This window comes from Pollicipes pollicipes, unplaced genomic scaffold (assembly GCF_011947565.3).
Source record: "Pollicipes pollicipes isolate AB1234 unplaced genomic scaffold, Ppol_2.1 Scaffold_5724;HRSCAF=6776_pilon_pilon_pilon, whole genome shotgun sequence".
NCBI lineage: Eukaryota > Metazoa > Arthropoda > Thecostraca > Pollicipedomorpha > Pollicipedidae > Pollicipes > Pollicipes pollicipes.
Genome location: NW_023596746.1, coordinates 6,744,084 through 6,768,449, shown reverse-complemented (window position 1 = coordinate 6,768,449; position 24,366 = coordinate 6,744,084). Strand labels below are relative to the sequence as shown.

Here is a 24,366-nt window from a genome sequence, read left to right as displayed (position 1 = left end):
GCCCAGCCCAGCCCAGCCCAGCCCAGCTCAGATCAGCCCAGCTCAGATCTGAGCTCCCGCCGGGTGGGGCGGCCGCTCGCCGAAGGCCGGGGGCGTGGTAGGAGACTGGCCGGTCATCGGCCCTCGCTGGCCGGATGCCGCCGTTCGCACGTGCTGGCAGCGGCGCGGCTCAGTCCCCGGCCGGCGACCCCGCTGGTCCGGCTCGGACATCGTGAGCACCCGCGGCAGGCTGGGACCCGCGAACGCCCTGCACCTTTGCGGTGGGCCAGCTCACGCCGCGGGGTCTCCACGGCGACTTCGGGTCAGCCGCCCGCGACCTTGGCGAGCGGGTGAACGCTGCCCCCGTGCAACGGTCCACCGCGTAGCCGCGCGCAACGCGGACGGCGCCGGCCGGTGCCGAGTGGACGGCCGCCGCTGCGACCGGCTCTTGCCGGCGGGCGCCAGCTGTAGTCGGCCAGTGCCGCGCGCCTCCCCGGCCTTCCGCCAGCCGGCCACGTCACGCCATGGTCAGAGTTCCGCGCGCGCCGACCGGACGCGCCGCCGCGCTTCGGCGGCCGTTCTGCACCAATTTCTGCTTGACTTGTTTTGCGGGGTACAGGTAATTATACAGAGACTAACGGTCAGTGCCCGGGCCGATCAGCGGGGATGGTAACTTGTTTGCGCCGTTCTCGCTCCATTGGTGAAAATATGTTTGGTGAAACATGTGGAATGGAAAACACCTTGATGGGCTTTCCCAGCGCAAGGGGGGGGGGGGGGGAGGGGCCAGTGATGCGGCCTTTGTTCACCGTGTCCAGCTCCGCGGCCTGGGGATGTTTTTTAGTGGCGGGCGGCGGCGGCGGCCGGACCTGCCGACCGGCGGGCCGCACCGCCCGGGGCGCTTCCGTCGGCGGGCAGCGCGGCAAGGCCGCCGCGTGTCTCGGCCGCTGACTCAGCTGGCGTCAGCTCCTGGAAGCAGCGGCCGGCGGCTGCCGCTGTGACGTCACTGGCGGCAGCCCGGCCGGCCGGCCGCGAGCGTGGCTTCGGTCCAGCTCCGTCAGGTGCGGCCGCGCGCTCCGCTTGGCTGCGGTGCGCATCTGAGCTAGTCGTTCTCCGTCTAATGGAAATGGCACGAACCAGTTTGCTGGGTATTATATGGTGTTATTCGTACAGGGTATTATTCGGTGCATTGAGAGCCGCGTTGCTCATGGTATGGCGTTAGCTTGAGATCGTTCACCCGATAGACCAGGTCGTTTACCTTGGCATTTTAGTGCAGCGTTCTTTCGCATTTTTTCACGAACTGGGCGTTTTGCCGTTCTGCCAAGTTTCACCACGTAAAGGGCAGTGTAATTCCTCCCAAGTTGAGAGGGGAGGGGGAGAGAGCCATTTTTGTTGGCTTCTTTGAGGCACTGTGCCGGATGATAGTTCATTTTGGTTGTTTCTGTTGGGTCACTGTCGATGGGGCAAATCAATTTTCCAAAGCTGGGGCTCAGCTCTCCCCCGCCTCCTCATTTATATGCCCTTGCAAGATCATTTCCTCTGTCGCCAGTAGTGCCGGAAACATGCCGAGCCACAACTGAACAAAAATGTCGCCGTGTAGGTTCACCGTCCTTGAACCGGCGTCTGTCGCCGAAGCGACCGAACCCGTCACCACGCTCCGGCTCTGGTACCGTTACACGACAGTCCATGCTGAAGGACCTGTCAAACTGGGGGACCGGGCCGACGGGAGCAGCTGGATTGCCTCACGAAAAAAGCGCTCCTGAGCCTCCGAACCGCGACGTCCAGCTAGCTATGGTGGAGGTGCTGCCGTCGTCAGCCGTCGCGGTCGCGAAGCCTCGCCGTGATCTGTCCGCGATTTAGCGCCGACCAGATGCGACAGGCGGCCGCCTGCCGCGCGCCGCAGCCGCTGCGCTGCGCCATCAGACGGCGATGCCAGTCGGGACTGCGCCCTCAGGCGGCGGTGCCAGTGGGGACAGCGCCCTCAGGCGGCGGTGCCAGTGGGGACAGCGCCCTCAGGCGGCGGTGCCAGTGGGGACAGCGCCCTCAGGCGGCGGTGCCAGTGGGGACAGCGCCCTCAGGCGGCGGTGCCAGTGGGGACTGCGCCCTCAGACGGCGGTGCCAGTCGGGACTGCGCCCTCAGGCGGCGGTGCCAGTCGGGACTGCGCCCTCAGGCGGCGGTGCCAGTCGGGACTGCGCCCTCAGGCGGCGGTGCCAGTCATGACTGCGCCCTCAGACGGCGGTGCCCTCGGACGGCGGTGCCAGGCGATGCCAGCCAGCTGCGCTCACATCAGCGCCAGTCGAGGGCTCTGTCGCCGTGTTCGGCTGTCGGCAGACCAGTTCAGACCAGCTGCCGGACATGGCGCCGACCGGGCGTGTGTCCGACCGCCCGGTCCCCGTTCTCGTTCCCGTATTCGTTCTCAGGCTGGCGTTGGTAAAAAGGCTGAGCTCCCGCTGCTGGGAGCGCTCCGGGCGCCGGTGCGGTCGCTGCGGGTTGACAGCGTGCGGACCGCTAAGTAGTGCCTTGGAACTTTCCCGAAAACTGCGACCCCACATAGAATATGTTCTCGTTGCGGCGGCGATCACCGCGCGCAATAAGGAGCGCTTCGCTGCCGCTGCGCCCCGACGATTGAACCAGCTTCCTCTCGGCTGCACGGCGGGTCGGTTCACTGCAAGCTGCGCAGCGGGCATCCTCGGGCATTGCATGCGCGCTGTATATATGGACAGCAGTCTGTATAGGTGTCGGACTGCCAGACGCGGAAATCGGAGAGGCAGCGGGATGCCTCTGCTGATGCGACCGCAGACAATGCTGCCAGCCTCAGGGTCGCCGCTGGGGCTGACTCGCAAAACGACATAGGCTTTGCCAAGGAAGTGCTGAACTTTTTTCTAGCAAATCACGGAAATGCGCGCTTAGAAATATAAGCGGCGGTAACAATCAGGCAGAGAGATTGTCTACCTAGACAATGCCGCTTTGTTGATAGCGTAAGCTCGTTATGCTTTTTGACTGCAAAATCCAGCTCCAGGTCTAGTTTAGCAAAGCGATGTCGCGGTGAACATACATTTTGGTACCACTGGCGCGGACGATGATTAACAACATAACTCGTGCGAAACATCTTAAGCATCGCGCAATAGGCAAATACGCACGTCATGCGAGTGTTTTCAAGGCTGCATGAAAGCCGCACTGGCCGCCGGTCGCGGTAGTTTTGCAGCAAAAACTTCTCACCACGCGAACGGTTGATATATGCGCTAATCTCCAAACTCAGGGCCGGTTACATGCGTTCGTAGCCTTTGCCTGCTTATTAGTATTTGGTACTGGCTCTCTGGCTACTTATGCGAGGTCAAGAGGTCGTAGGATAGTTTTGCTCAGTCTCCGGTAAATCCCCCAACGCTGCCAACAGTCACCGCCCGATCGGCTTCGATGACATGCTGCAAAACGCGACTGGATTACGAAAGTCGTTTGTGGGTAACAGCTGGCATGTTCGGGACTAGCTGCTGAGGACCGTATAGCTCGCTGCACCACGCCAGCCCGGCCCCGCTCGTCGCCCCCACGTCAGGGGCTGGCGCGGCTTGCGGTGGATTTCGGTGGAATCGCTGCACGTGTCCCATCGCTCGGTGTCAGCGTCACGTCGAGTAATTGGGCAGGGTGAAGGACGGACGCGGCGTAAATCTGCCACGCAAGTCTTTATGCTGCAGCGGGAGAGCAGGGGTGGGTGCACCGAGGGTGGATGGCTCCCCTCCCCTGCGTCCGCCGCCTCCCAGGTCTGGAACGTCCGCCCAGCAGCGTGGTGCCGTCACGGTGATGGAGCACCCCTGCCCGTCCCCTCCCATACACTTCCCATGCCAGGCGGGGTATGGCCTTCACACTGACCGCCGTCTGCCTCGGCCCTCCCTCCCCGCCGCCGCTGCTGGCGCCGGCAGTGAGGCGACGAGACGGCACAGGGCGGTCGTGTACCGCGCCGTACACGACGCGGTACACGACGCAGTACACTGCTGACTCAACCGCACGCAGAACGGCACGCAGTATGGCACATCGCCAACTCACGGAGTGGCGCCTCGCTAACTCGAGCGTTCACTGTGTGGTACATCGCTAACTCAGCTGCTCACAGCGCGGAACATCGCTAACTCAGCTGCTCACAGCGCGGAACATCGCTAACTCAGCTGCTCACAGCGCGAAACATCGCTAACTCAGCTGCTCACAGCGCGGAACATCGCTAACTCAGCTGCTCACAGCGCGGGACATCGCTAACTCAACTGCTCACGTCGTGTTGCGTGGCCAGCACGGCTGTTCACGGTTTGGCACCCCAGGCACTCGTCATCACCGGCCGCCGGCACCAGACTGTCTCCGGCTTTAGCGGCGCCTGACCCTTGTTAGGCTGCATGCTTCCTTAACTTGTTTATATTGGGAGATGTACGATGTGTCAACATCGCGCACGACGCGTAAGCACTGCCTGACGGAAGAGGTCGGCACAAGCTTATTCAGTATGGCAGGCCGACTGCTGCAGTGCAGCTGCCTCGAATCAGTTATGCTACGTGCTATGCTCGTGGCCCGACTGTCCCTCCCCTGGCATGGTCAGGACCCGTTGTTCTTTGCTTCGATGGTGCTGGGCGTTCTGTCCACTGACGACGCGTCCACCGCCCCTGCTTCTAACCATCCCCTTCGTTCGGCGCGTCTGCGTGTCTGGAGAGCGCGCCCAGATCACCCACAGCTCAGGCGCGCGCTGGCCTCGGGTCGCGGCCCACGCGATCCTCCACCACGAGCCCCCGCCACTCCGGGCCCCGCCACTCCGGGCCCCGCCACTCCGGGCCCCGCCACTCCGGCCCCGCCACTCCGGGCCCCGCCACTCCAGGCCTCCGCCACTCCGGGACCCCGCCACTCCAGGACGCAGCCCAGGTTGCGACATGACGCACAGTCCGCGGAGCTGCGCGTGTCTTCCGCCTGCCGATTTGACGGCGGAATTTCGCCGAGCGACTGAAACCCGTTTGAGGCCGGCGTGGTATGCGCCGTGTCCAGCGCGGCTGTGCGTCGCACGCCGAGCCGGCATTGACCTCACCTGTCGAGTAGCGTTACGGTCGGTTGTACATTGACACCCGGTGGCGCCCCCCCCCCCCCCCCCCCCGCCCCGGTGGTGCCTCTCTGGAGTGACGCTCTGACGGCGGCTACCGAAGCCCTGGTGGTGGGAAGTGAGGCCCTGGCGGGAGCTCTGACGTCCTGACGGCGGGTATCGAAGCCATGGCGGCGGGAAATTAGGCCCTGACGGGAGCTCCGACGCCCTGACGGCGGGTATCGAAGCTATTGCGGCGGGAAGTGAGGCCCTGACGGGAGGCTCTGACGCCTCGGCGGCGGATACTAAAGCCGTGGCGACGGGAAGTGAGGCCCTGACGCGAGGCTCTGACGCCTCGGCGGCGGATACCAAAGCCGTGGCGACGGGAAGTGAGGCCGTGACGGGAGGCTCTGAGGCCTCGGCGGCGGATACCAAAGCCGTGGCGGCGGGAAGTGAGGCCGTGACGGGAGGCTCTGAGGCCCTGACGGCCGGCACCGAAGCCCTGGCGGCGGGAAGTGAGGCCGTGACGGGAGGCTCTGAAGCTCTGACGGGAGGAACTGGCAGCGCGACGAACAATGCCGTTGCTCAAATGGCCAGCCCTGAGATCCCCGACGAGACATTCTGATAGGTCGCACGCAAAATTTTAAAATGGGGGCCAGAGGGGACCCAAGCCAGAGGGGGACCCAAGCTTTTTCGCTGAAAACCGAGTAAGTGTGCCACACGCCCGCACAATTTAAGTGCGACATAATACATCACATGTTCCCTGTTTTCTCATTTGTGCATGTCTACTTGAAATGTTTCTCTGTCAGCATTTGGTCACGTGCTGTCCCGGAGCTATTACATGCGTGCGCTCCTGAGTACTGACACACTGACGCCAGAGGCCGGGTCTCTGACGGCAGATACTGTGATAATACCGACATCAGTTGTCCCAAAGACAGAACTCGGCGTTCAGACAGCACGCTCCTGTATTGGCCGCCCCGTAGGTGAACTGAGACCCCAGACGCCAGCGTGCCTCGTTCCCCGCACATAACCGGTTTTTGCCTCTTGTATACAGACCTTCCGCTGTCCTTTTTTGTCGTCATTTCTGGAATCCTTGTTGGTTTAAGGGCTAACGTAACGAACTGATCGTGCAACCCAAGGTCAGTGGAGGTCAGCTTCCCCCGCCGCTTGTGCGTGGTTAGCTGTTGGCCGGCGGGCGGGCTCTCTTGTGACGAGCGGAGGGGCTCGTTTTGTGCGGCCCGACGCCGGCGCCCTCCCCGGCGGCGTGTCTGATGACTAACCCGACCCTCGCTGTGCCCGTCTATTAGCCTGGCGCGTTGTTTTTCCGAATGTGCCGCTCTCTGGCGGCCATGGAACTGAACGGCGCATGCCGGAGCCCCGCCAGGTCAACGCACGCCGTCGGATTTCGTCACCTGTGTAATTGTGCGCGGCCGCGAAAACGCGCGCGCCGCCGCGCCGGCGCCAGGCGGCGCCAGGCGCGGGTCGCCACCTTTATGGCCACTTCAAGTTCAACGAACGGCGCGCGAGGCGCCGGTGCGTCCATATCCCTCCCGCCGACCTCGAGAGCAACGAGTAAGGTCGCCGCGAACGTCGGCCGTGAGTCAGGACGGCGTGCACGGTTTCGCGGGGAACGCTCTCATTACGGCCGCCGGCGGCCGGCGCGAACGGGCGACTCGCAGAGGGAATGTGGCGCCGACAATGGAGGCCCGCAGCGCCAGCGGCCGGCTACCGCGCTTTTGTAACGGCCGCGCCGGCCGAGGCGGAGGTGGGGACATCCTCCCGCCGATGACGCAACCGGCGCCGCGTTTCGCCCTCGCGCGGTGACGCCAACGGCGGGCCGTTCTCGGCGGTGCGTCGGCGGCGTCGCGGCGGCGGCGTCGCACGCCTCGGCGGATGGGCTCCGGCGCGGAGGGCGGGAGGAGCGCTGGCGGCGGCTGGCGGCGCGGCCCGGGTCGCTTCCAGGCGACGCCGGACGCGCGCAACCGGCCCAGCTGTCGGTGACTAGTGTCGAGCCTCTCTGACACGCGAGATCTCTATGGCTGTGAGCACGTGACCGATGTCCCGTTAAGCAGGCGCGGCGGCTTCTCCCTCGCACCTTCTGCAGCCACTGGTGATAGACGTCGTTGATCGTCTCATTTTGGGCTGATGAACAGGCCATTGTGTGGTTCGAATTCGTCGAGCGGTACTCAATTTGGCCTCAGGTTGTCGGCCCCGCGCCGACAGAGCTCTTGAAGCTCTGATGATGCACACCTATGCGCTGATGAATGCCGGTCAAGGCGACCGTTGCGGTCGCCCTGGCCGGCTCGCGCACCAGGCTCGGATGACGTCCCGACCCGTCCCGCTGGCCGCCGCAGGCCGCTGGTCCGCGAACGAGTTGGCCTGCTCGGAGCGCTTCAGATGCGATCAATGTTAAAAAAACGGAACTTGTTTTACGGTTGTCGCGACAGGATGTTGATCTGATTGTCTTTAACCGTTCCAGATGCGCGAGATATTCTACCACGACCAGAAGGGCACAGAAGCGTTCTCCGGCTCGCTCAAGTACCGTCACATCCTGGCCGCCATGACGCTGCACCCGATCAAGGTGCCCACGCTGCTGTACAAGCTGCACAACTTCTTCCTGGTGAGTTCGACGACCGACCCGTGAATCTGTGAGCGCCTTGTATCGCGCTGGGGCTCTTGGTTTACCGATTGAAGCCACTGGTATCCTTGGAACAAGTGCGATTAGCGCAGGGCCAAACTTCTCAAGCGTGTTTTGTGGCCGATAGCCAAGGCTCGTGGGAATAGTTTGGCAAGGCAGAGCTAAACATTGAATGTCGATGAAGAGGTCGCCTTCACGGGTATGCCAGGCGTGTGAGCGCTGAATCGCAGGCTGGTTATTCATGTAGCTCCAGCTGCCGGTTTTTGTGCCATAAGTTGGCCTCAGAAATGTTGACCTTGGAACATGATAATGAACAGCATTTCGAACCAAAGCACGTTGTTTGCATTTATATCTTTGGAGATCCTTTCGTCTTTTGTCATCCATGGATGGGACGCCATGACGCCTACGACCACCTTCGGTTCGCTTGTGAGCTTGTAATCTGTCATCCTTTTGTGCCGACATTCCACATAGGGTGGCGAATTTTGAGGGTTTGAGATTGCAAATTCAAGGACGCTTGGGCAAATTAGCACATGCTTATCTTGATTTTCTTCTGGCGGGGCGCAGGCTCAGACTAAACGACCGTAAAACAGTCGCTTAAGCTAAGTGGAACACCTGTTTTGCGCTAGTTTCAAATGAATCTCGCCCAGTCTTACACATGCCTGTTCACCTTCAAAGACAGGTAATGCCGGTTACAATCCTGCGCCTTCCCTGGCTATCGTGTGTACAAGCTCGCATGACCGAGCGCTTACAGGCCAGATAACCTCACTGTCCTCTTGGGAACACTTGCGTAAGTTGAGAGCACACTGAGCTTAGCATAGTCGTTCGAAATACCAAATGTGACAATCTGGCTCTTGTTTCAGTCAGCATGCTAATAAGCTAGCCTACTCTTGTGTCGGAACTTGTTCCATTTTCACTCCGTTCCTCATGTCAATCCATTGTACCCTGCCGCTCCAAACTCTGCATTTGTCGCATGTCGTATCGTTCTCGAATGTCTGGGTATTTAATGTTTGCCTGGTCCGGTGTCGTCACGGTGTTTTGATATCACGGCCGACGCCTGGTCCGGTGTCGATGGCACTCACGGGGTGTGTCCTACGTCGGTGCGGTGCGACGCCTTAAAACCCCCCTCCTCTCCTGTCCCGTCGGGTGCCTGCTCGACATCTTCCGAGGCGGCGGGAGCCTCCCTGGGACAGGACTGTCACGATGCGGACGCGCGAGAGGCTGCCGAGGTCACCTTCTCGCGTCGTCGTTGCCGCCTTTTGACGTCGCCCCGGGGTATAGCACTCGCAGAAAAGCCGTCGAGGGCTCGTTTGCCTTGATGGTGTACGTGGTCATCGGTGCTGCGCTCGGTGAAAAAGCGCGAGGATGATATGGAATCATCCACCACATTCACCCAATTCACACGTCTCGGACAGCACGAAATTCACGTCAGCCATCCATGCAGGCTTACACACGGACAGAGCGTTACCAGGCCGGACCGAGTCCTGGATGAAGCCCCGTTGTGGAGGGGGCGTTCGCTGGCAGGTTGCGTGCTGGCGGCGGGGCCGGCACAGGCGAGTCTGCACCCGTGAGAGCAAGGACGGTGGCTCCAGGCTAATCCCGCATCATCGGGTTCGGAATTCGACGCAGTCGGACAGCTCCCGACGATAAAAGGGGCATCCAATCACGAGAGGACGATTTTTGCAACGCCTGCATGGCCGTATTAGGCAGCTGAAGTCCTTGAGACGGCGGGACTTGACTCGAGCGCGAGGTGCAGTGGCGGTTCGGGTACTGCTATGGAGATGTTGGACAAATCGCCTGCCTGTTGTCATGGAGACGTATTCCGATTAATGATAGAACTATGGAAGCTTGCTATCCTTAACTACGACGCGATGATTTCGTATTGGGCTCACGCGTTGGGCTCAGGGCTTGTGACCTGGTTGACACCGACCTATATCTCCTGTCTTTGAGGGATGCCACCGCACATGTCCACGATGTGCCAATGCTTGCGGGTACGCTGCTCAATGTGTCATGGAGACGTTGCTAGCGTGGTTATACATGGGCGACACCTTTTTGCGTAATCGCCGCCGATCCAAGCAGGAGCGGGACATGAACTCGGCGTGTCAGCGGAGAGCTCCTCTTGGCTGGCCGGCTGTGAAAACCCCGACCGCTCCGCTGGCTTGGCTGTCAGCTCTCGTGCGTGGATCTCCGTCAGTCTCTCGTGTCAGACATCCGCCGGTCCCTCAGATTGGCTATCAGTCTGGGACGTGAGGTGTCCGTCAGTCTCTGCCGTGTGAGGTTTTTTCAGCCCGCGGCCTGAAACTCCTCAATTCGATGCGTGCGGTCGGCGAAAGTCTAGAGTGTACCCGCTGCCCATTACATCGAGGAAAACATCGTATGAACCTGGCTGGACTGAAGCCTTTGCTTGTTCAACTGTTCCGCCAATCTGAACGGCTGGGCTGAATGGCACTCGGACCGAAGGCAACGTTCGGACATACATTGACACCGGACAGGACCAGACCTGGAGGCAACGGCTGGGTCATGGCCGGGCCGGATCTCGCCCACGGCTGCGCTCCTCATGGGCAGGAATGTTTATAACCATCATGTCAGATTTGTGTGTAAAGCTTCTGACCAATTTTATCTGCGGGTGTTTATAGCGCGGAGCTGACGGCATGTGTTTGAGCCGAAAGCGCCGGGGCGTCTCCGCCGCTCGTCCAGAATCAGAGCACAGAAACTGGCCCTGCTTCCTGCCTCGCACACCGCGGCCGAGTGGCCACAAAGCACCACCTGCTAGCCAGGCGGCAGCCAGGTATCATGGCACGCTTCTCGTCGAGCAGCCAAGGAGGAGGCCGCGAAGGCTCACAGCGGCCCATACCGTCCAAGTCTTCTCTGTGCTTGCGAAAGAAGGGACGGAAAAGCCGGCAACGACCTTTGCGGCGGGTTGTGCAGCCGTTTTGAGACAAAAAAATTGCAGGTGAAGGTGAACTTCACTGATGACTACAGATCCAGCCGAATAGCCGATTAACACAAGGTTAATACTTTGTGTTGTTTTTTCTCCAGACTCTGGCTGTAAAGGACTGCTCTCTGCAGCCGTTTGTGGTGAACAATATCATCTACATACGTGCTGCAGAATGTGACTGTAGTGGCTGCAGAGTGCGGTCTTTCACAACCGGAGCATGGACAGAAAACAACGCACGAAATTCAGTTACCGACTGTAAATTCCAACCTCCTTCAAGGTTAATATATGTTATACATTGTCATGTCTCTTGTAAAGGACATATGTATGTTTATTATGCTAAGATTTCGTAGCCACTTTTGATCTCTGAGCCACACGGACCTCCGTAATATCGTTTTATTTTTAAGCGTCGTCGTCTTCCCAATGATGGGGTACTATAAAGTGCTGGAATAAGGAACAACCGGCATGAGAGGCAACAAGCTTAATTAACATAAAAAGGTGCAGATTTGTACTCATTTGGCTGCCCTGTTCCCTCCCTCCCTTTTTTGGCAGCACGAGTTCTTGTGCTGAAGCTTTATAAGGAATTTATTATGAAGCTTTGTTTATTATTAGCTTTATAGGGGGGCTATTTTGAGAAAGACAACGCTGTTTTCATGTGCACCTTCCTTGCCCGCATATGTAATGAGCATCGCTTCTGTTAGGTAACTGCCAGCGTGTTGTGTTTAATTACGTTGTGGCCTCGACGTTCCACTCCGTTTTGTGTCAGCGCACGCGCTTTTCACAAGTGGGCTGTCTCGGGGAGCGTGTTTATCGTAATAGAAAAGAGAGATTTCCTGACGACGCGACTTTGTAGCGCGTCCATGCGTGCTTTCTACTGACGTCATCCAACCACCGTCCAACGTCCCTCTCCTGCGAATTCTCGTATGTATGTACGTATGCGTGTGTGTGTGTGTGCGTGTGTGTGTGCTTCCGAACGGTTGGCAGCCGGTCCGCCACGACTAATTGGCGATGTGACTGATCTGTGGCCTCTCTACGCCATATCGACTTCCTTTGTCCCCGATGTCCGCATTGTCAGCTTGTGGCATTCCCAGCAATTAGGAGCTGCCAAGGTCGTGTTTGTCCAAGCTCCTGCGTCGTTACAGTTCATGCCCCAAAGCGTCTTCACCCGGGAACTTGATTACTCGCTTACGTTTCCCACCTGCGACGAACCCGGATATGCTTGTGCACCAGGGGCGTTGTGCACGTTGTGATTAGCGTACAAATTAAAAGGAGTGTCTCACTGGGTGCGAGCAGCCGAGTGAAGTAGCAGCTTTTGATTTAGGTAGTTATCCTTATCCGCGATGACTTCTGTGAGCAAGGCGCCCAGCGTGCAATAAACTTCCTGCGACCCTTCGTCGGCGCGCTATTTAATACGCCTGGTTGAAGGCTAGTGGATAGCGCAGACAGTCGCGCAAACTCGTGCTCAGCTCGCCCGATATCCAGATTGGTGGTCAGTCGTCACCCATTGATCAGTTGAGAGCGATGCACCACCGGAGCTTGGCAGCGGGCGGCCGCGCAGTCAGTCGGCCTGCGTGCTGCGCGCTCAGAGCCTGTGCAGCCGGCTCAGAGCCCGCTCAGAGTCTGTGCAGCCAGATCAGCTCGGCTCAGAGCTAGACTGGCCCAGCTCAGAGCCAGAGCAGCCCGGCTCAGAGCTCGCTCAGAGTCTGTGCAGCCAGATCAGCTCGGCTCAGAGCTAGACTGGCCCAGCTCAGAGCCAGAACAGCCCGGCTCAGAGTCAGACCAGCTCGGCTCAGAGCCCGCTCAGAGCCCGCTCAGTGCCAGATTAAGACTAGTCCGGCCCAGTGCCAGGTTAAGAATAGCCCGGCTCAGTGCCAGGTTAAGACTAGTCCAGCTCAGTGCCAGACCGGCCCGGCTCAGAGCCAGACTAGCCCGGCGCAGAGCCAGATCAGCCCAGCCCAGAATCAGATCATCCCGGCTCAGAGCCAGTCTAGTCCGGCTCAGAGCTAGGGCTGGCTCGGTTCAGAGCTAGACTAGCCCAGCGCAGAGCCAGATCAGCCCGGCTCAGAGCTAGGCCAGTCCAGCCCAGAGTCAGAACAGTCCGGCCCAGAGTCAGATCAGCCGGCTCAGAGTCAGACCAGCCCGAGTCACAGCCCGTGTCGCCAAAGCGGCGCTGCGTCCCGGAGCCGACTTCTGAACGGACGCCTTCGCTGGCCATGTCTTACTGGAAAGAACCTGTTCTAAAACTGTCACCATGCTGTGGATGCACGCGTGCATGACCGCGTCGTGCAGTGGTTTTGTTTTCATTTGTTCGGCCTTGGCGTGCCGAGACATCGTTGTGAACATTTGTACGCGCCCAGCGCGACGTCTTTCCTGTGTAAATGCCCACGCTTCACCACACGCCAGCCTTGAGCGCCTCCTCCGACCGTGGGCGGCGGCCGAGGCGGTTGCAGTGAACTGCGTGCACGTGGCGTGGCGCGGCGTGACCGAGTCCGTGCCCGCGTGTCCGCAGAGCCAGCAGGTGCAGGAGGAGCAGCGTCACAAGGTGGAGCGCTACCGTCAGGTGGTGCGCAGCACGCCGCCCGAACAGCAGAGCGAGCTCAGCCCTCTCACCCGCCGCCTCGGTAAGCTGCTCTCACCCGCCGCCTCGGCAGCAGCCCTCTCATCCGCCGCCCCTGTAAACAGCTCTCTCACCCGGCCGCGTTCAGAGCTCCCTCAGCCCTATGACCAGCTTGTCCAGGCTTGGTCACCGCTCACTAGGCTGTGCCCCCAGCTTACTCAGTGCGTTCTGACTTCACCCTGTCATGGCATGAGCTCAGCCTGCCTCGCCCGGCAAACTAACGCGCGCCGTCTGCCCTGCCCTCAACAGGATGCCCATGTCATGGGCGCCATATGACCAGGGTAGTCGGCGCGCCCTGTAGCTCATGTAATCACGATGGTCATCTCACACTGCCCTACCTGGGAAGAGCCCGCGCGACCCATTCTGCAGACGCTGACCATAGTCACCCTCCCCGCCCGAGAGGATCGCTCGCCCTCTCCGCAGAGTCGTTTCCCTGTCTGGCAGCGGGCTCCTCGAGTGTCTCTGTCGGCGGGGTGGCTGGTCGGCGATGTCGACACCCTTCCAACGCAGCCCCGCCGGCTGCTTCCCTCCCCCCCCCCCCCCTCCCCGCCCCTCGCCGCAGCGGCGCTCGCTCTGCCCCGCCGCCGACGCGGCATCGCCAGACGGCGGGCCGTCGGCCTGTGAACCCTGCCACCGCCGGGCCGTGGCTCGAGCTCCGTTTGTTGACGGCGCTGCCGGAAACGGCCAACCGTGGGCGGGCCAGGCTGGGCATGGCCCCAGGCGGGGTATCATTCAGTACCCAGACGCTGCTGCGCCTGACGTCACGAACGACGCTGGCGCCGGCCTCGGCCCCGGTCTGTGGGGAACGGTCATCTGTCACAGTGCCCTGGCAGAGTCATGATCGCCCCAGCATAAGAATCCTGGCCTGGAATGCCGGGGCAAAGCGGACCTGAATTCCAGTGTGCGAGCACCCTCTCCAGATGCACAACATGGCCTGGAAACGAAGTGACGCTAGCAACCACGAGGCGGTATGGACCGACTTGACCTGATATTGATGCATGGACGCGCCGCAACAGTTTCCTCTCCCCACCTCCGACACGACATCGTGTGCCTACATGTGACGACCTCCCACGGACGGTGAGAGCGGCGCGCTGGACTCGCCTCGGCTGACGCGCACCCGCGCCGCTCGAGACACCCCTGACCGGCGCCGCTGGGCCTGCAGCGGACCGGCGCGTCGCTGCTTCGATACATGCCCCGATAGCTATTTCGGGGCCGGTCGCCCGGCGGGGTGGACCTTGGTGCGCGGCGAGCGCGCCGCTCAGGGCCCCTCCGAACGGAGCGCGTCTCGCCGCCGCGCGCGACACGCGAGCGGGTTGTCAACGCAGGCGTCATCGGCCCTCGCGTGATGACGTCAGACGCCAGGGACGGACCAGACTTCACAGACGGGTCCAGACGTACGGTGTGTGTTATTCAGGAAAGACGGATGGAATGTGGTTCAGTCATAGCAAACTTAGCAGTCAGTCACGAGTTTAAGCAATGCCGTGTAGGCCTTAGTGTGGAAGCTTCAATGGAGCGTCTGCATATTTTAATGTTCTGCGTCGTATTGTGGTACCTTGTTAAGAAAACCTGTTGGGTGCTGATGTAAAAAGCCGCTCACTGCTGAACTAGTCGCCAATTTTTTCCCATCGCTTGGGACGGAACAACTGATCTTCACCCGATCAGGAGTCCTAATCACTTACCGAAATTGAAATGACGTGTCACACTCAAACACAAAAGAGACTTCTTTTGATTGTGCACTTGCACTTTGGAACTAATTTTCCCTATGCAAATTTGGTAAGTTATGGCTTTATTTCGCTTTCGGTGCCGCTCTGTGTCTGATCCATGCTAACAGGCATGGTATCATGTTACGAAAACATTCATTTGCCATCACCGTGGGTGGTGATAGGTGGTGCATTCCTGCAGCATCTTTCATTTCAGCATGAGCCAGCGTGTACTAGTGCACACATGCATTAGAAAGCAGAGTATCAAGCAGCGAATATGGACCGCTAGTGGCTAGACATGCAGGGCATGTGCGTAAGAACTGGAGGCGGATGGTGCCTCCCGCCCCCCCCCCCCCCCACACACTTTTTAAGATTGTTCAACATTCAACGCTATGGCGATGCATGGAAAGAGTGGACATCAAAATTGGCATCCCCGTCCGCCTTCACACCTTTGGTAGGGAGTCCCAGCGCTCAGCAGCCGGAATGCAGCTGCAGAGCGAATTATTGTCTTTGAATGTGTGATATGCTCGTTACGCAACATTGTAAGCATTTGACGAGTTCCTTAGGACCTATTCTTAGCATTGTAGCGTTCTGTGGGCTGGCAAAAAGCTCGACAAGTCGGTGAGGGTGCGAGTGCGTGTCTGCTGATGACGGTATTTCAGGCTTGCTCTTCAGTATTACTGTTTCAAAACCGCAAAATTTGACAGTGCAAATGTGGCTAGGGTGAGGAAGAAGCAATAAGCTGAGACCTTATCGAAGAGCAGTTTCGCCTTTTTTGTAGGCAATGCAAGCTGTCGCCTGATTTCCTTGGTGTCATTTCATCAAACTTATCGCCAGTCGTGCGCACATGAGCAATGCATTTCAGTCTCGTGTGACGGGGTGGTGAATTCAAAAAGTACTGATAAAAAAGTTTACGTGAACCGACATGAAATGGAATTGTATTCCTACAAATGAGGACAACAAATCTAAGTCAGCGGGGTGAAGGCGGCGACCCGACGGCAATGTGACAGGGGCAGCGAAAAAAGCAGTGAACAAAGTTCATGTCAACCATTCATAATGTTTTTTTAACGTAGCATTTTCCTAAACCTGCAAAGTGTAGCGTTGTGCATTCTTGTCGATCGCTGAAACTTGGCACCCATGGGCGATGGGCCGCTAGTCGCATATTTTCACCCTGAACTGTACCTTATCCTTGCGGATGTGCCTAATACCCATCTCACATTCCTTTCATTCAAAACATCCTTTCGCATTCCCCTTTGCTTACAATGTATGTCAACTCCTCGACTATCCATGCCATCGCACCGGGCTCATTGCTATTCACCAACGTGTGCGGACGCCCGGCTTGCCCACTCAGTTTAACGCCGTGAAATAGTGAAAGAAAAGTAGTGTTTTTCGTGCCCGACGGTTGAGCGGGCGATGGCAGCGCGCTTCATGTCCCGGCGGCTGCGACCCCAGTGCCGAGGAGGCGCGAGCGGGCCACCCAGTGGTGGTCCAGCGGTACAACAGGCCTATCTCCAGCCCCTCCGGCCGCTCCGGCTCGCGCCTGAGTTCGGTGAAATCGGCGCAGACGATGTTTTGTGCCGGATTGTGGCCTTGCACGGCGCGGCCGCCCTCCTTGTTTGAACCAATCTCTAATTTAGCTCTCATCAGACGGGCGCCGAAAAACGCGGAGCTCCAGACGGGTGCTGCGGACGCCAGGCGAGGCCATTGTAAACGGAAATAGCTTGCGGTTTCTTTCCCGTGGCGATCTTCTTTGTCGCTTGCGACAGGGGTGACGAATTGACGTGATCAAAGGCTGTGGGACGTAATGGTGTCATACCAGTTCAGGGCTTCGATACGGTACGAAACGAATGCTGTCATGTGACATTGACGTGATACGTTTCTTCCTCCAAGAAAGCGAGAACATCGCTTCGTTGAGAGTCGTTATGCGATGTGTGTAATATATTGGCGACAGATTTCTCCCCTGGTCTCGTTCCCTTGCATCAACTTTGTAAGCTAGCAGCCGGCTGAAGGCTATACCCTTTTAGAATCGCTCACAATCGATGGAAGTCGTGGGTCAGTCGCCGAATGCGACGCCTGTCTCACATCGGCCAGAGTGCGGGCCTTGGATTCACCGGCTGAGTTTCGACGTGGTCTGCTGCGATCGGTACGCTGAGTGGCCTACCTTGCATGGCTCGAGACGTGGCGTGCGTCGTAAACCCCCCGCGAGTATTCATACTATTCATACATTCCGCAGCCTGCCCGCAGCATAGCGCAACTTTGGGGCGCTGACTCATGTCGGCAGCCCGAGTCGGCAATGCAAGCGCTGCTGTCAGCGTCCACGGACGGGGCGCCCTGGGGCCGTCGCCCCAGGGCCCAGTCTCTGCCCGCCGATGCCCCGCGGCGACACCGCTGACCCGACGCCGTCATCCGCCACAGGGTCGCCGCCGATGCTCTCCAAGCTGCCGGTGACGGAACCGAACAGGCGGTCGCCTGGTCCCACATCGGCTCTCACTTCATGCTTGCCACTCCGGAGAAGACGATGGACCCGCGCGTCTACGCCGCCTTCCCACCTGCGCGAGGGCGTGCGGGACGCCACCAGCTCCCTCATGGACTACATGCTGTCGTTCTCGCAGGTACGATCGCGGGACTGCATGCTGTCGTTCCCGCAGGTACGATCGCGGGACTGCATGCTGTCGTTCCCGCAGGTACGATCGCGGGGCTGCATGCTGTCGTTCCCGCAGGTACGATCGCGGGACTGCATGCTGTCGTTCTCGCAGGTACGATCGCGGGACTGCATGCTGTCGTTCTCGCAGGTACGATCGCGGGGCTGCATGCTGTCGTTCCCGCAGGTACGATCGCGGGGCTGCATGCTGTCGTTCCCGCAGGTACGATCGCGAGACTGCATGCTGTCGTTCTCGCAGGTACGATCGCGGGACCGCATGCTGTCGTTCCCGCAGGTACGATCGCGGGACTGCATGCTGTCGTTCTCGCAGGTACGATCGCGGGACTGCATGCTGTCGTTCTCGCAGGCACAGGTCACCGCGGCCTACGTGCTGCCGTTCGCTCGGGTGCGGATCACGCGGGACCGCGTGCTGTCACTCTCGGCTGTGCGGGCCGCGCCTTCAGTTCGTGTGCTTGCCCCAGGAGCCCCCACCTGCGCGTGGAATTGGCTGTCGGTCACGGATGCCTGCGTTGCATGCGAAGCAGCGCCAGCCCTCTTCGTGTTGGCCGCGGTGGCGTGCCTGGCTGTTCCATTCGGAGCCTGTGGCCCTGGCGAGACATGGGAGCGGTATGGGCTGCAAGCCATCAATGAATGTGTCTGTTTTCGGAGGTGAGTGTATGGAGGAGCGATACATCCCGGGCAGGCCTGAAGACACTTCATATAAGCATGGGGACACTGCACGGGGACACGACGTGTCGCGTCGGAGCTCGTATCCGGGGCCTGTCCTTGAGACGCAATCACACTAGGGATTTGGGAGTCGTGTCGCCTGGTACGCCGGCGTCGCGAAGTTGTGCGGACGGGGCTCCACCAGGCACGCAGTGCTTCTAACGCACGATCTTACCGCGGAGCTGAGGACGCATCACATCAAACACCGAACATTGCCAAACTCAAGTCAAGCCGTGCTCCGTGAAGTGCAGATCTCTCTGAACTCCCAGTGCGCCACATATGCGTCGCACCCTGTGTCGTTCAGGGGTCACCAGTGTGACTCGGGTACCGTGGGCGGGGTGTGGACCCAGCTGTCAGCCAGCCGACCGGAGGCTCCGGATAGGGCTGGGAGGCTCCGGGTCCCCGCGTGCACCGTTACGCCGCAGCGAGCCGGGGACGATTATTACCAGAACTGCAGGTGTTTGTCGTGATAAATGGCTTGCTCTCGTAACGGCTTCCGGGCTCTGCGCTGTGCTGCTGTCGCCCGTGCTGTCGGTCACGAAGCCATGTAAAAGCATGGCACTTCGGTGCGGTCGTGCTTCGCGTTCGTTAAGCGATGTCATCGGTCGTCAGGTGTGTGTCGGTCCCAGGGTTGGTGCACGCACGCCGTACTTGCCCGGCATCGACTCGATGGAAGTGCCCATACAGCAGTCGGACCCTCCCCATCGGTGCCGAGATCATCGTGATGACCGGATTATCGAGAGCGATGCGTGTCCTTCGCCTGAGGATTCGCACTCTAGTCCGCCGCCTGGCCGGAATGTCTCGTTCGGACGATACATTCCACTCCACTCTGAGGCTGTGCTGGCCCGCTCTGTTGAAATAGGCTGATCAATGTGGACCCGAGACTGCCATTGAACAGAAACCCGTTGTGTCATAATGCCACCGCTTTTTCTTCTTGGGGCTGCGAATCGTAAACCGCGGCAACATCCAGCTGTCCGCGGCTCCTTGAGAAGTCGCAGCGGATTGCACGAGCCAATGAGCCAGCGCATGTTATCCGGCCTGAGCATCCGACCGGAGTTGGTGCCAACTATGACAGACGCTTCAGCGGGCGGGCTAAGCCGTGGCGTGGATAGTTATTTTGGGAAATAAGTCGCAGTCGACACGCTGGTAAGCTCAGAGCAGATAGGAAACTGACTTAAGTTGAGTGTAGGAACCCCTAAGTGATGACATAGACTGCCAGGCCTTACCTCATTATATCAATTATTCAATCGGATTACTGAGTTTAAGTTATGTTATGCTGTACGGCCTTTAAGAAGCGAGATAGTTCAACCATGTAGTTATTACGTGCGTGGAGCACGATCACAGAGCCACTGAACCGCGACCAACTGAGCCGGTGAAGAATGACCCATTCTGTTCTTCAGATATAGCTTCCAGACGGCCATATGCTGACTCATCAAAGTTGGGGTGGCTGTAAAATGGACTTGACGGCTTAATTTGGCGTGGCAGGTCAACCTGGCAGATCCTGACAGCAGCATGTTTTGATGTTTTGTCAGGTCACAGAGATGTGACGCCATTGACTAAAGTTTTCACCAGTCTGTGTGTTTGGAGGCTATAAATAAACTTACTGATTTATGGATGACAATGCGAGACAATCGATACGTGCTTCAGTTTCCGATTATTAGGTCGTGAGATCACAGTGGGTATAAGTATTGCCCGGGCTGTCATGGATGGCGAAAACCCCCGAGCGGCGACAGGTGAAAATGTCATTGTTTTCGAGTTTTATCTGATGATAGATTTCAGTTACTATGTCTTCGTACTTCCGGTTTGATGGTCAACTTGGGCGAGATGGCGAGGCGCCTGGTGAACACGTCTGCTACTGATCAGCTGGCGAGTTGGACGGTGCGTGTTTGTTTCCCAGCATCCGGCCACAGTTCTGCAGCCAACTCTCCACCCTCCACCACCACCAGCACCAGCACCAGCACCAGCACCGGAAGGAGGGTCTGAAGGGGAAGGGGGAGGGGCTCCGTGACTGTGTCAACGGCTCCCTGCAGCTGCAAGCGCTGCACGCGCCGCTGACAATCGCACTGTCACTGCGTGCCGACAGCTCCCCTTCCGAGAGACAGCGGCGGCGCCGACCCAGCACCGCCGCCGTCTGCCTGTCCCCGACCAGGGCCGAGGCGGGCGCCGTCGGCTTGACCCGGGCCGGTGACGGCGTCAGGGGCGGGCCGAAGAGCCGCCGGGGACCGGAGGGCGGTCCGAAGACGCTCGGCCCGGCCCGGCGCCGATGACACGGCCTCCGGTGACCGATGTCCACCCGTTCGCAGGAGCGGGGACGCAGCCTGAGTCTGCAGGAGCTCAACTACGGCTACCACACCGCGTGGACCCGCTGAACGGCGTGGATATGGTGCTCGATCTGGTGCTCAAGTACATCCGGTTCCGCGGCAAGCGGGTGGTGCAGACTGTGCGCCGACACGCCTACCTGCAGCAGGCGTTCGGCATGCCCGAGGTACGACCCGGGCCGGCGCGGGAGCTCAGCGCAGGGCGACGGGCGATGGGCCCCGTTAATTGCTGGCGTCTGGTCGATTGTTAGACGAAGCGAGCCTCACGGCCCCGGATTGGGGTCGAGTGCGCCTGCGGTGTGTTTTTGTGCTGCTGTGGTTTTTCTCCTTTTTCGACGCTGCGTTGGCATAGAAACACGGATGTGTGTGCGCCATGCTTCGGCCGGTGGTGTAACTAGAGTTTTCGTGTCCGTCCGCCAGGCGCGCAGCGTTCCGCGACAAGACTCGTCTATTGTGGTGAACGTCGTCGTGGCCGTCTCTGGAAAGGTTAAGCAGTTCCAGCGCTTCTGCGACAACCTGGAGAGGGTGGGACTGGACGGCATCCGAGTCATCTTCGTCTTCCACGAGAACGCTGTGCCTGAGGTGAGGAGCGACCACTGAATCCGTTCCAGCAGTCTTCGCCATCAGAAAATATAAAAAAGATGGCATCTACACCTTCAAATGGCTTTACACCTGGGACCAATCGTGCTCGCACTGTGATTGAGATTAATTGGGCTGTTACCTACCTCAACGACCATAAACTGTTCAGGATAGCGTGTTCAACTGCGCATCGCTAACCGTCTTCAACCAATTATATATCTAGCTCAAGGCGAAGGCTGCGCCCTCCGTCGCGCCGGCGCTGCGTGGCTGCGCCGCCGCGGATTACAGTCGAGTCCACGGCGTGATGCGGCTCGTTTCCAGGACGTGCGGAACGCCACGGTGGCGCGGCTACAGGCGATGCAGACGCGCTACGCCAACGCCATCTCGATCGTGCCCTCGAGCCGACCCTTCGACCGCGCCTCGTCGCTGATGCTGGGCGCCAGCCTGCTCACCGACGACGACCTCATCCTCTTCATGGACGTGGACGTGCTGTTCGACCATGACGGCCGTGGACGCCGTCCGCCAATCGGTCATCAAGGGCAAGCAGGTGCGGAGCGCGGCGGCGTCGCCAGCGTCTGGAGTCGGCAGTGTCGCCGCTGGCGAGACCTTCCGTCGCTGCTGCGTTGTGGTGAAAGTGCGGTACTTCTTCTGCGGTGCCGCTGTGGTAGTTATTCGCGGAGGATGCTGAAATTAATCAGAGCGCGATGGTCGCACCCTGTTGTAACACCCCAAAAAGGATGCCACCCTGGCTCAGGTATTACGTGCGTCACACCACCACGCGCCGACTGAAGTTTTGCTCGCTGTTTAATCAGCGGTCATTTGCCCCGAGCTGTGGCTCAAACGTCGTCTTGGCTTGTCGCGATTCCGGCGTTGTCTGATCAAGCCTACCCGGGGCCGCCCGTTTGCCGTGGGTCGTGGGCCTGACCTGACCTGACCGTCCCCGTCAGGTGTACTTCCCGGTGGTGTTCAGCCAGTACGACCCGGCCACCCTGCAGCCTGATGAGGTGCCGGCCGACACGCCGCCTGTGGACGAGCGGCGCGGCAAGTTCCGCTACTACGGCTTCGGCATCGCTGCGCTGTTCCGTGCCGACCTCAAGGAAGTGGGCGGCCTCAACCAGGAGATCCACGGCTGGGGCAAGGAGGACGTCGACTTCGTCGATCGCGTGCTCAAGCACCCGCGCAAACTACACACTGATGCGCTCGGCCGAGCCGGGCATGGTGCACGTGCACCACCCGATCGTGTGCGCCAGCGACTTGCCGGCTGACCAGACGGTCATGTGCAAGGGCACGCTCAACTCGTTCGCCGCGAGCCAGCCCCACCCTCGCCTGGCAGGTGTGCCGCGACGACCGCGTGCTGCAGTTCGCACGCTCGCTGCCCAAGAAGGAGCTCAAGCCGCGGACTAAGGCGAGCGGCCACTGAGTGCGGCGCGGCTAGGTGCGGGAGCGGCCCGGGGCGCGGAGCGTCCCACTGTGATACGGACTGGAGCTGCGAACGCGGCGCGCGGGCCGCCGGTTATTTATTGTCGGGGTGCGGACTGCAGGCTGCTCTGGAAACGTGGAGCTTACTGAATCGAGGTGCCAAGACTGCGACGACTCGCTGGGACGCGGGCGCGGTGCTGGTCGCGGTGGAAGGGTCTTTCCGGTGCCAGCGGAGCAGTGGCTGCTCACCTCACTCCTCACCGGCGATGCCAGGGGGCGCTGATGCTAGGTGTGCGCGCGGGAGCGGGTGCCATGTTGGTGCCGTGTTTCTCCTCACCAGCCGGTATGTTTCCAGTTTGATACTGGCGCTCAAGGTTTGACGGCTGAGGGAGGGACATGGTCATTGCTATTCGCCGTAAGTGGTTTTTTCCTATGCAATGTTTCCTCATCACTCTTGCCGGGGTTTGGTGGACCCATGCTCATGTCTTACTTTTGAGTGTAACATCGTTCTAGCTTATGTACATATACATCCTTTCAGCCCGTCTGTATGGTGGGGACATGTCATGGATTCTTTGTCTTAAAGGGGCTTCGTTTTTCCAGCTCTCTCGACTGTGTACCGGAATTTTGTGCGGTTTATTTTTGTGGTTGTGTGCACGTTTTTAGACTCGGGTCATGTTTTGTTACTCAATGCTACGTTCTGCTGGATGGGGCTAAGTGTTTAGAAAGTCATGGTCACTTCTTAGGTCATTCGGCCTTTGGGGGCAGGGGTGTCAAAATGCTTGTTTTTGTGAGTTCCCTCCGAGTTCAGGAGTTCTCATTCCTTGCTGCGCCCTGGTTTGTTCATAATTTACCAATGGTGCTGTTAGCCTGCTGACGTTAATTCGGTGCTTTGCAAGCAAATCTGAGCTGCAAACGAATTAATATTAGTGCTTAGCTGTAGGCTGGAGTAAAATCGAGCCAGCTCTGCTTTGAAAAGGATAGGGTGGCCTTTCCTCGAGGTCGATGACTTAACCGCAAGAGACGGGACTTTGGTGACCCATGCTGTGTGATGTCGATAGTGTTGAGACCGCTGGGGCGCGGAGCATTTACCGTATGAGTGCTACACACGCGCCGGGCCGAACTATGAAGACAGGCCGGTGATGGGCGCCCGTGATCGGCGCGTGGGCGTGCAGTGGCATTTTCCGCCGGTGTCTACGGACCCGACTGTGGGCCCCCTTGCTGGGATGCCATCGCATGGCTTTTGTTTTTATTGCAGGTCACGCGTTATTCTGTCCGCATCAAACCACATATCATGGCACGTGTCCATAGCGACGCTGCCGGTGCTGGAGGGCCGCGCAGTTGTACTCGATCGATGTCCTTCGCCATGTCTGGTGGGCGCGTGCGGTGTCCCCTGCTGCGGCGCGCGGCACGGTGGCGCTTCAAGTGCATTGGCGTGTTACGCAGGTGTCCGTAGCGCATCAGGGGCCTGTGAGCCGCAAACTTTTCATCGGTCGCTGGCAATCGTTGCGAATGAAAATAACATGGGCCGTGCGTGTCTTTCGCTGTTTGCCAATTGGGTCGTTCTGGTTTATAACTTTTTACTTGTGCGTGCGACTTCGTTGTGTATACGTAGTGGTGTAATAAACGTACTATAGATTTGCAGGGGCGTGATATTGGTAAAAGACTGCCCGGCCTCACGTGTCGGCGTTCAGCTGAGCTCTCCGGTGAGCTTGTTACGGTGCTGCATCACCTGCAGCGCTACGCTTCTCGGCTTCGGCCAACAGTATGGTCTGGCGCTCAGC

The 24,366-nt window shown here is 59.4% G+C and overlaps 1 pseudogene; it reads left to right on the top strand.

The window, feature by feature from the left end:
* Nucleotides 1-22,586, top strand: part of LOC119102387 (chondroitin sulfate synthase 1-like) — a 66,081-nt pseudogene extending 43,495 nt beyond the window's left edge.
* Nucleotides 22,587-24,366: the final 1,780 nt, after the last annotated feature.